Source organism: Camarhynchus parvulus, chromosome 1, assembly GCF_901933205.1.
Source record: "Camarhynchus parvulus chromosome 1, STF_HiC, whole genome shotgun sequence".
In the NCBI taxonomy this organism is placed as follows: Eukaryota; Metazoa; Chordata; class Aves; order Passeriformes; family Thraupidae; genus Camarhynchus; species Camarhynchus parvulus.
This window is the reverse complement of record NC_044571.1, coordinates 113,817,140-113,828,802: the sequence shown is the minus strand read 5'-3', so window position 1 is coordinate 113,828,802 and position 11,663 is coordinate 113,817,140.

Sequence of the window (11,663 nt, the reverse complement as noted above, 5' to 3'; positions counted from 1 at the left end):
GGAGAAACGGAGCTCTCCCGGCCCCCTGCCCAGCTACCCTGTAAGCAGGGCAGGGCTTTTCCCCAGCCCCGGCAGCTTTCTGCCTGCTGCTGGCCCCTGGCCAGCGTGACCCCCTGTACTCGGGGTGTGTCACAGCCCGTGTTCTTTCACTGAGTCTGTTGCAAAAATGGCGCTTTTTGGCTTTACTTGTTTCCCTTGGGGTGGCCTTGGGTCTTGTCTACGTATCCAAGACTCTAAGAAAAATAAATGGAGTAATTGTCGAACATGAACGTCCTTTCTGTCATTAACATTCAGGGATCACTCTGGGCTTTCTGGTCACCATTTCCAGGTTTGGAGGGATGTGTTAATGAGCAGGAGAGAAGATATATCATTGGTGGCAGGACATGTAGAGGGTTTCCCAGTTTCTGAACATACATTTGAAGCACCAAAGGCCAGCTTGGAAATGCGCAGTGAGGAAGTTTCCGGAAAAAACTCTTTGAAAGCAGAAAATTACTTAGACTTTATTTGTTCTTTCACATGATTAAATCTGAGTAGTTTCGCTGTGCAGTGCTTTGTCTTATGGATTTCTCTTATCTTATGGGATCAAGTTCCTATTTCATTTATGCAGAAAACTGTCCCACTCGTGCTTGTTTTTTTTCTCTTTACAAATGCTCTGTTCAAAATTCAGTAGTTTTTTTTCTAAGAGATCGAAGTCCTAGAGGTGAAGGTCTTAGTTTTAAAGTTAGAAAATGAGACCGTGCTGAGCTCTCCTCCTCTTGCTGGCAAGGTGCCCTGACTGCCAAACAGAATATCATATCGGGACTTGAGACATTGGAAAAGCAAATGTAGTGGGGTTTACAGTTGGGTCAAAGTTAAGCTCTTTAAAGGTAGGCACAAGTGCACTCTGCTCTAAACAAAAGAAGTCTTCCCCCTCTCTTTCGCTCTCTCCCTTTTCAGATAAATTTATTGTCTTTTTGGATAACCTCTTTTAAAGGGTACAGCACTGGGTGAACATTTTTTCTTTTTTGACACATAAGCGCTCTGATTACTTTCCAAACCTGGATCATTTAAGTCCGAGATAAGGTAAGCCCAGTTCCTTACAACAATGCCTATCTTTGTTTCTAAATTAAAAGTGCTAAATCTAAATACCTGTTGTTTTTGTCTTCTTTGGCATGATATATTGTTTGTTGCAAATAGCATCGGTGCTGCAGTATTTAAAAAAAGTAGAGTTGTTTTTCACATCTGTCAATGCATGGCAAGTTTTCCACTACGCACTCAGAGCAGAACACAGTGGAAAAGCAAGATGGCTTCTTATTAACATTTGGTGTGCCAGGAAGATTTCACTTGGAATAGGTTCAGGTGTTTTTCCCACTGAGCTTGGACCTAGAGCTGAATCCCCAGGCCACCAAGTTGTTTTGATTTACAGTTGTCTTGCAGGTCTGACTGCGCAAATGAATTAGTAGACACCGTTAGTGTATAATTAGATCTCAGTAAGATTTAGTAAGAACTGCCGATTAATTTTCTCAAGAATAAAGTTCTTTTGGAAAACTCTCAAAACCTGGGAGATATTTTCTCACATCATGTGTGTAGTCTGAGATAGCACAGCAGATATAAATAAAAGCCTCTTTGAACAGTGGACACAGAAGCATAATTAAATAGCACAGCACCAAACATTTGCATATGTTAAGTTTCAGTTTGAAACATGGTGTGTGCAAGGGAATGATTTGTGCATGCATCATGAAAACAATGATGTTATTGCTTCAGAAAATTGTATTAGCTTCAGAAATTGCTGAAATTGCTTTATTTTCCCAGGATTTCAGTGGTATAACACAAACAGCAAAAAGCATTAAATCTACTGGCAGTATATGATGAAAAATGCCTGTTCCCAAGTTTAAGTGCATTCCATAACACACCCACACTTTTCCTACTCAAACTACATCTTCATCCTAGAGGCCACTTGTAGGAGTGCATGATCAAAAAAAAAGACAAAAAGAAAACCACACACCTGTCACCTCTCTGCACTGATACTTAGGTTTATAGTGTTAGTTTGTGTTCATGCCGTGTCACAAAGCTAAGTAAGGAGTGGCAGTACTGGTATAAAAGCAAACATCTTTCAATATCATGTGGAGGTTGGTTGAAATTTGTCTGTGGAGCAGTGGGCTGTAACCAGCAGATAAGACTGTGTAGATCCAGTCAAAATTGACGTGGTACAAAATGTGAGGTGGGAGGAGAAAACTGAACACCACCTTCAGCCTCCTGGCTTCTCCTACCCCTGGGTACTTATGTATAGGCTAAGGCCTGCCCAGTTTGCATCCAGGTGCCCGAGCCCTCCTTCAGGCCATTTTTTCACCCTAAAATCAGCTGGCAAACTGCAAACACTGTAATTGCAGGGGTAGAGCTGGAGAGATGCTCCTTAGCAGATCTCTAATAGCTAGAGACTCTCTCAAAATGAGGGAAGTTTCAGGCCCAACCAAAGCTATATTTGCTGGAGTGTCTTTGTGCTCCCAGCTTGGCATGGAGCAGCCTCTCTGAAGGATGCCAGGACTGGAGCCTTTCCCTGGCTTTCCTATACACTGCAAACAAGAGCACAGTGTTTACTTCACTCTCTGCTGGTCCCTGCAAGGAGAGTTAAACACAGAAAATGCCAAAGCTGCTGAGTTCCACATAAAACAGCAGGGAAAGGATGGGAGGCTGCAGAGGAAGTAGCAGTCGGAAGTGTGATGGCCCAAAGCAGCCCAGATAAAGCTTCCTGAGGTGGAATCACACAGTGACACCCAAGGGCAGGAGCACCCCACCTCTGATTTCCTCCACAAAAAGACATTTTTTGCACTGATGGACTGAGAAATCCCATTAACCCTTTCAGGCTTAGGAATTTTTCTTACTTTTAAGCCTTTGAAAATCTTTGACATGTTTCCTCTCTTTAAAAGATTCAGCTATCTTAATGAATTAATCTTTATGAGCACTGTTGGGGGCTGACTTTACAGCACAGAAATCCAAGTAGGTTTTGGTTTGCTTCTAGAAAATCTGCGTGCTCTGGGCTTCTCTTCCCTTCTTTATTTATAAATCTGGCAGAAAAGACGAGAAAAATCATGCTGAACTGCATGAGCCTTTTAAAGTGGATTCTGTTCTCGTTTATGCAAGTTTTAATGTTCTTTCAGAACTGAACTGGAACTTCAGTCAAACCTTTGCCTTTGGGTCAAATTTTTGACAATGTAACTATTTCTAGTTGGCACCCATTAAAAATATTAGTTTTGAAATGCAAAGAGAAGCAGAGAGAGCAAAATTAATTTGTTTCCTTTCAGACTCTTGCATTTCCTGGCCTGATGTACAAGGTTTAGATACTGAATGGGTCTACCCACCCCAGTTCTTTCTCACTTCAGTGGCACCAAAACAAAAACAGTGGTTTGGGCAGGAAAAGAAGAAAATATTTTGGTGGCTGAATTCTCCAAGGGGGTGTTTAAAAATATTCAGCTTTATTTCTCCTTGACCAAGCATAGTTACAGAATTATCTCCTATAAAGGGAGTTTAATTTTAATTTTTAAAGGATTTTTTCAAGCTATTCTCTTCCCCTCTCCCCCCTATAACAAGGGTTTTGGTCTTTCTAGCTGGAAACATGAGTTACTAATTTGATTTCTCAGACTGATGCTTTCCAAGGATATATGTCATCTGTCATGTCCATTATTTCAGAGTAGTTTACAGAGAATTCAATGAACAAAATATCCATCATTATTTGAGCTTTTATCCTGGATATTTTCTGAACCTCCCACAATAGGATAAGATTAGAATTTTTCTTTTTATCACTTCTGGACAAATTCTTGCGAAATAAATGCTCCTAGATCTGGGTAAGTGCTCAGGGCCATCACAACAATGGAAGGTGCCTCTAAATTTCCCGCTAAACACCTCATCAGATGTTCCAGCAGCTGTCCTGAAATGCCCTGACCATGGAGATAATAGTTTTATCAGAAGAAGGACATGGTTCCATCTGCTTCTCTCAGGCTGATTTACAGAACTGGAAATGGTTCTGTGCTTCCATTTTTCCTCTCAGTGACCACCACACCTGTTACTGAAATGTACATTTCTGGGCAATTTTGCCCCATTGTTCAAGGTTAATGGAAGCACAGGAAAACGAAGTTACTCTGTTGTATGTCCTACTCTTTACCTGTCCAAAGAATTATGATGGCAAAATACTGTTAAAAATTGTGCAACACTGGGCAATGAGAATTTTGAATTGTATAGAAAAAAATAGGTTGGCCAAGTAAATCCACCTGTAAAACACTAGATAAGTTACCTGTCAAATTCAGAATTCTATCTGTCACGTGGTTTTCATGTTCTGTTACATCTATTCCAACGTCTGTGAATGCAGTCTTTGACTACAAAATACCATTAAGGTACACCAGGAGGTTCAGGTTGGATACGAGGGAAATTTTCTTCACTGAAAGGGTGGGAAAGCATCAGAAGGGGCTGCCCAGGGATGTGGTGGAGCCACTTCCCTGGAAGGTAAGAAACCACTGGATGTGGCACTCAGTGCTCTGGTTTAGTTGATGTGGTGCTGTCTGGTCAAAGGTTGGACACAATGATCCTGGAGATCTTTTTCTACCTTAATGATTCTGTGGTAGGTGGTTCTCCTGCTCTCAGTGTTCATTGCTGTTTATTAATGTCCCTTTTGAAATACTGCTGATTTATGAAATTAAATGAAACCACTTACTCTCTTAAGGTACTAAAGTAGACCTAGCCCCTTGTTGGAAAAAGCATCTTTGCTTGGAAAAAGTGTCTTTGGCTGTGGCTGATGTCATCAGCTCTCCCCAAATCACTGTAATTTCAGTGAAAATATGTCTCTAGATTCCTGTAAAGTTTTTGTTCTACATACAGGTATTATTTTCACCAGTTATTCGCCTAACTCAATGGTCATGGTAAAATATTTACACATTTGTCATCACTCAAGTTGAAAGGTCCAACAACACTGTATTTACCACTGTTTTTTACTACCAGAATTTTCTTCTGATGTAACATCTCATCACACCCTTATCACTGTCTGTCCCAGTGTTACCCTGTGGGATAACAGTGGGAGAATATTTAGGAGAAATGGGTTGACAAACCCCTAATGAAGTCTATCTTTGTGGGCATTGATGGAATACCCATTGATGGAGGAAGAATGATGCCCATGGAGACTTATTACAACGATAATAAGGGGAAATAAAACATATTTAACATTGTCTATCCTTTTCAATATTGCTCTGAAGAGACTATTTTCCAAGAAAGGAAAAGATTACACAGAATGAATTTTGCTGTGAAAATTTTGGGCAGGCGCATAATGTATATTTATTTACCATTCACTATTTTCTGGTAATGTCCTGAGGCATTTCTGCGATTGGTCAGTTTTTGCTCCCTTTTTGTGAAGCATCCAGAGAGTTCTGATATTGGAAAAATAATTTGGACGTGATGAGCCACAATTACACCCCATTATGGGCTGTGCTCCATAATGGAGATTAATCTACAGTGGGAGGATGCCTGGTGTGAAGCCATTAGATTCTCTCCACTAGCTGGGAATGGAATTCAAATAAAAATAACAATAACTCTCCTTTCCACCCTCCCCCAGTCCATTTCAGTGCTCATTGGGTTGCTCTCTAGGGATATCTGCATTTCTGTGGGTTTCACTGTGTTAAAAAAGCATTAAATCAGGGGTTTTGATGGTTGCTTATGGAATGGAGTGACAGAAAGGGCAGGTAAAGCAGAAAAAAAGAAGAATTAGGAATATGACAAACAGGTCTCACAGTTCTACATTTGCTTTGCTTTTGCTTGCTTATTTGTTGTTTTGAAAAGTGGATTTTATGCAAAATGAAATTGGGTAGAGGTGAATCCAAGTTTTAAATATTGTGAAGAAAAGAAATTGCATTTCCAGCATTAGCAATCAGAATTTGGTTAATCACACCTTGTGCTGTACCCACTGAAATATGCTCTGCTTCAGTGTATTTGAAAAATGTAGATAAACTACCCTTCAACACCCAGAAATCCCAGTAAGTCTTCAGCTGATGCCATCCTTTTACAAACGAAATAAGGGAATCTAAAAATCCAGTATCAGCAGTATTATTTTGGATATTAAACTTGCAGCTGGGTACAGTCCACTTAACTGCCCTGAAATAATTCAGGCTGCTTCCAAACCTATTTATAAGGCAACTGTTTCAGCTATTAAGTGCAAAAGTTTTTCGTTGCTCATTTCATCTGGAATTATTGGGTTTTATTAAAAAGAAACCCTAAAAATCTACCAAGCCATCCCCTTAAAGCACAGCTCTTCTGCTTTCTTTGGTTTTATAAAAGATTGCTGTCGTAAGAGACACCAGGTTCAAAAAGGCAAAGAGATTGTTTTTCATCAGCATCGTGACAGTTGTTAGGAAAAAGAAAAAAATCCAGAGGAGAGATTTATGGAAAAGAAGAAAAGGCCAATTTTATCAGTGAATTTTGTTTACAGGGTGATAAACAGAGCTGCTATCTGGCCACTGGAATCTCTGCCTGGGTTTGGTAAAGACTGAGCACATTTTCAGTGCTTGCTGCAGATCCTGGAGGGCTGCACGTAAATGGGGTCACGTACACAGGGAGCACTCCTGCTTTTCCCTCAGCCATGGAGCCTGAGGCTGGCACAGAGCTTTGAAGCAAGAAGGCAAACTCCAAGGCTGCAAACTGCATCAGCCCTGGCTCTTTCAGCACACCTCATCTGAAACTGTAACATAATTCCTCTTCCATTGTGGAATACCACACAGCTTTTAAAAATATTAAGAAAATTATGGAAAAAAACCACTCCCTATGTGTAGCACTGAGCTCCTTTTTGATTTTGGTTCTCTGAGGGTTTTCATGCTTCCCAGCAATGGTCTCTTTTCTCTTTCCAGGTTCTATTTAAAGTTGCACTCAAGTTTGTATCTTAGCTGGTTCTCCCACTGTGGCTTTGTTATCTAAGTGCCCTGCACAGCAGCAGAAAAGGCAGCAGTGAGTGATATATTCCTGGTCTGCTCTCTGGATAAGAATAAATGGAAAGCTGCTCAGTGTAGAGAAACTGTTACCTTTCACAGTTTTAATTAAAACATGTTAAATAAGCACAAAATTAACTGGAAAAAGGGGATTTGGAATACACCTTTTTAGGCACCTTCAGAGATTTTAATATAATGTAGCTGTATAAAAGTATTTTGGTGTTTTGCACTTGAAAAGCCTTTGCATCATCAGGCATGGACAGACAACCCAGCAGCAGCAAGGAAATTTAGTGTCAACAGCAGCCACTCGCAACATTTTCACGCATATTAGGATTGTACTGACTCAGTGCACACTTGGCGTCACTGGTTAAAATCACTCTCTGCTTTATGGTATATATTTTTACTTCCTTTTTCATCTTGTTTTTCCTGGGAATAATGAGAGTTAAGTCTTTGGAATTAGCGTGCAAGTAGTGTTTACAGCGGTGCAAGAAATCCTTAATCCTTATTTTATCCAAGTTCCTTTTCAACCCTGATTACTGTCGCTGTGCCCCTCCAAGCGTCCACTTGGAGTCACCCAGCTCGCTCCGGCACACCGAGGGCAGGGGACACGCTCGGGATGGCAGCTAAGGGTCTCGCCTTGCACAGGCGAGACACTGTGTCACGAAGGGGAGAGAAAGGAGCAGGCTCCCGCCGGGGGTTCAGTCCAAGTTTACTGAGGGAAGGTAGCAGAGAAACCCGGAACCCAGGGTCGGCAGCAGACCCCGGGGTGGGAGGAAACAGGGGAGGGGATCGCCCATGCGCCAATAGGACTACAGGAGGGCGGGAGGAGCAAGGTACAGACATTCAGGGGAACCAATGAGGATAATTCGGGGGAGGGGCCCCGGTGCCTGAACCTATCACTCGACGACCCAGGTAGAAGTTTCTGGAGGGAGGGGTGGGTTGCCGAGTGACGGACAGGACACCGGGGAGGGGTCGAGGGAAGGACTCAGCACTTTCCAGGGGATAAGGCGTGGAGGCAGTGGGATTGAGAAGGAGGGATGGGGTAACAGGGGCAGGACCATTATAAGAGGGAGAAACTAGAACAAACCGAAGTACAAACCATCACAACTGCAACGGTGAAAAACACAATACAACAGTTTACTAAGGTGCCTACCTGATCCTTTCAATTAAAGCTTTTGCGCAGCCTTTTCTTTCCCTCCCATGTAACAAGTCTTGTAAATACAAAAATATGTACATACATACAAAAATTCACCAGAAGAAGCTGTGGAAGAGCCATGGCTGTGGTTGTTTCATGCCCCAAACCTGAGCTCTTGGAACTGGTGCAGCTTTCTTTGCTGGATAGAAAAGGCAGGACACCCCAATACTACTGCAATTTACAGAAGATGAAGGCTGCTGTAGTTGGAGGAGGGTGGGAGTGAACCAGCACCTCGAGACTCTCTTAGTGGAGCACTAAATTGGGGAGTAATTAATGAATATATTCTAGAATTAGCTTCTTATATTTTATAAAACACTCAACACCCGTAAATCCCATTATTTTCTCTTCGGTTACCTCAGGGAACTCCATTAAGTCAAGACACAATGATCTAAACTTCAATAAGCTTGGTAAATGTTTTATCTTCAAAGGAGGAATATCCTAGCATCAATTACCACTTCCATGGCATTCCCTTCTGATGTTGCACCTGATCATGAAAGTGTCACTGAGGAAGCAAGGGAATCAAGAGCTCTCACATTCATATCTGCTTTGTATGAAGTGTGTAAAAAAGTCATCAAGAACTTTTTAATTCCTCTGATATTTATCTTTCTCTTCCTGTGTTCTGTTACTTTTTTAATGGGGTTAACTCATGGTGGTGCTTAGCTTGAGCTGAGATTTGAATTTCAGGATATTCCCAAGTACTGAGAAAAGTCTGTATTTACTAAATTGAAGCTTGAACATGAAGAATTTTATGAGGTCATTATCCTGAAATCCATCAACAGCAGCGTGCAGTGTGCATTAACAATCTGCAGCGAATTAGGATGTGGGAACTTTTTATAAAATTGCTAAATCAACAAATAAATGTCTTTTGTTTGCTACATTTTTGGTTTTGACAGTGTAACTCTTACTTATTTTTTATCATTTAAGAGCAAATGGCCAAATACTAGACATAATTTTCCCTTGGGTGTACACACACCTTGAGACTGTTCTTCTTCACCCTGCATATGTCCCCCTGCCTTTTTCCGCATAAAATTTATTTTGCAGTGTGTAAGGAATAATAGTCCTTTCTGTTTGCATCTAGAACTGGAACTAAATGCAAAAGCAAGGTTTTAGGTGTTAGTCTTACAGAAAACAGGTGAGTGTGGTGATTAAGAAGTGCCTTTTTTGGGACTTGAAACAAGAGCCCTTTACCTAACACACTAAGAAGTTCCCCAATAGAAGGAATCCAAATCACAGCACTATCCAGTAGAACAAGAAGAACCTTGCAGATAGAGGTGTTGAGTATAAAGAGAATTTGCTGCAGGGATTAGGTGATTTTATGTGTTAAGTTGCTGCAGCTGCAATCAATAGTTTGCAGAAACCACCAGTGATTATTTTTGTCCTTTATTTTCATTTCTAGCAGGTGCCTCTTTCAGGTAATGGTGAGGAGTTCCTAAAGGATAGACTGGAGAGAGTGAGGTTATAAAAGACACCCAGGTCTTTTAAAATTAAACAGCCATTCCTGAAGCTTAAAATATCCTTGAAGTGTGCATTAAAATTTTATTTAAAAGTAGAGGTTTCTCATCAGAAGCTCCTTTGGTACAATTAGATGGCCAAGCTAATACTGCTAATTATTAATGGTTTTAGATCTGATCAAGAGATTGGATTTGAGATAAGAAAACCAATAGAATTTTGTTAAATATCTGTTTGGTAACCCACAGCATATGGTGGGTGTGTATTTCCCACACCTTATTGTACTTTCCTGATGACAGCACAGAGGAAAAATATCAAGTGAACAAAATAACAAACTCACATCATGCCCCCAAGAAACCCCTCAGCCATGAAAACTTGAAGCCTGGTCTGACAAAGGCGAAGTCCAGGGATATGGAAGAAAATCATAAGATTTCAGGTCATGGGAAATGTCACCTATCTTGACCTTGATTGTAATCATTAATAATTGTTACAAGGCTCATGTTGTTTTTAAGGAATGCAGTAATAAAATTTCAACTCCCTGGAACTGGAATCAAATATTGCATTTAATATGAGAAAGTTCTTTCCTTGGAGATTGTGCTGCTTGCATAGTAAATAGGGCTTGTCATCTCTGGTTTCTGCTCTAAACATGACTGGAATGTTTAATATTGTTACTAAATAGAACATAAAAGTAACTTTCTTCTTAGGAAACAAAAAAAGGAACTTTATAGAATCGTTTTCCATTTTTTAAAGGAAGTAATTTTCTTTTATCTTGTTTCTTTATGTGATCATTATTATGAATATTGTCAATTTTTTACAAGTCCAAGCACCCAAAATGCATTTGAATGGCTGCATATGTCAGCTGAGAGCAGCACTATGGTATGTGACAGCCAGCAGGAACTCTTCCAAACACACGGGCCTTGCTATACCAGGCTTAATCTCAACTCCAATAAATTCTTTTGAGACCTTCAAAATGCCCATGAATGCTGTTTTACTGACCTGGGGTTATATAATTTCTTTTCAATGTCCACCTGTATTGGGTAGTTAGGCTGGTAGATAGGTTTGCAGGATCCTATATAATGAGGGCTCAGAAAATCTGTATGTTCTTTAAGTCCTCCTAGAAATAAAAAGCTTTTACAAAATGATGCATCTCTAATTTATAACTGGATTTGAAATACCCTAGCAGGATGATCAATCTCTTACAGCTTCTACATATGCTTTCTTCACTAGGAGGTAGAGATAGGACTAGTTTTCTGTAGGCAAAATGCACCTGTGAATTTTTCTGTTCCTCATCATCACGTAGCAGATCAGAAGTGATTTTCTGACTTGTGTAATTCTCCAGCTTTTGAGCTAGGTTTTAACTTCCAGTCCCTGCTTGAATTCCAGTTTCCCATGCCATGTGGGAAACATCCCACATGTGTTCACATCCTCTTCCCCAACAGAGTGGAAGACTGGAGGTCAGAGGTCAAAATTCTCTTTATAAGAAATCAGAGGTTTGGATTTGATTTTAGACGCCTTTCCCACCCTAATTCTGTGATTTTTCCGATCTGATTCTATGATTCTATAAGTCATTCAAAAAATGATTTATGAGGAAAAATAAATAGCAAACCAGACTTCTCCAAGGCTGATCCTTCCTGCATCCACGGAAGCCTGTGGAGACAGCTCACCTTCTAAAATAAATGTACCTCTTACTGCCTCTGTCTCACGCTTCATAATCTTCCTTAGACTGTTTCTGAAGGCGGATTCTCTTCTGCTTTTGAGAAATTTCTGACAGATCATTATTGAAAACACTGCTTTCTTTGAGACTGGGATTCCTGCTTCCTAAAGCCCATGGATCTATTCCATATTTCAATAGCAATTTGCTATCCTGTCCAGGGATCTTCTTTTTTTCCTGTCTGTATCATGGTTTTGTTTGGTTGTTTGCTTTGGTTTGTGGCTTTTGGTTTGGTTTGTTTTTTCCATGCCATAGTAAGACAGCACTGTCATTTTTGTAACCTTTATAGATGTTTCCCCTTTATGAATGTTTCCATTTATAAATACCATCTCTGTTGTAGCATAGTGATGTGATTTCAAACTATCCAGGT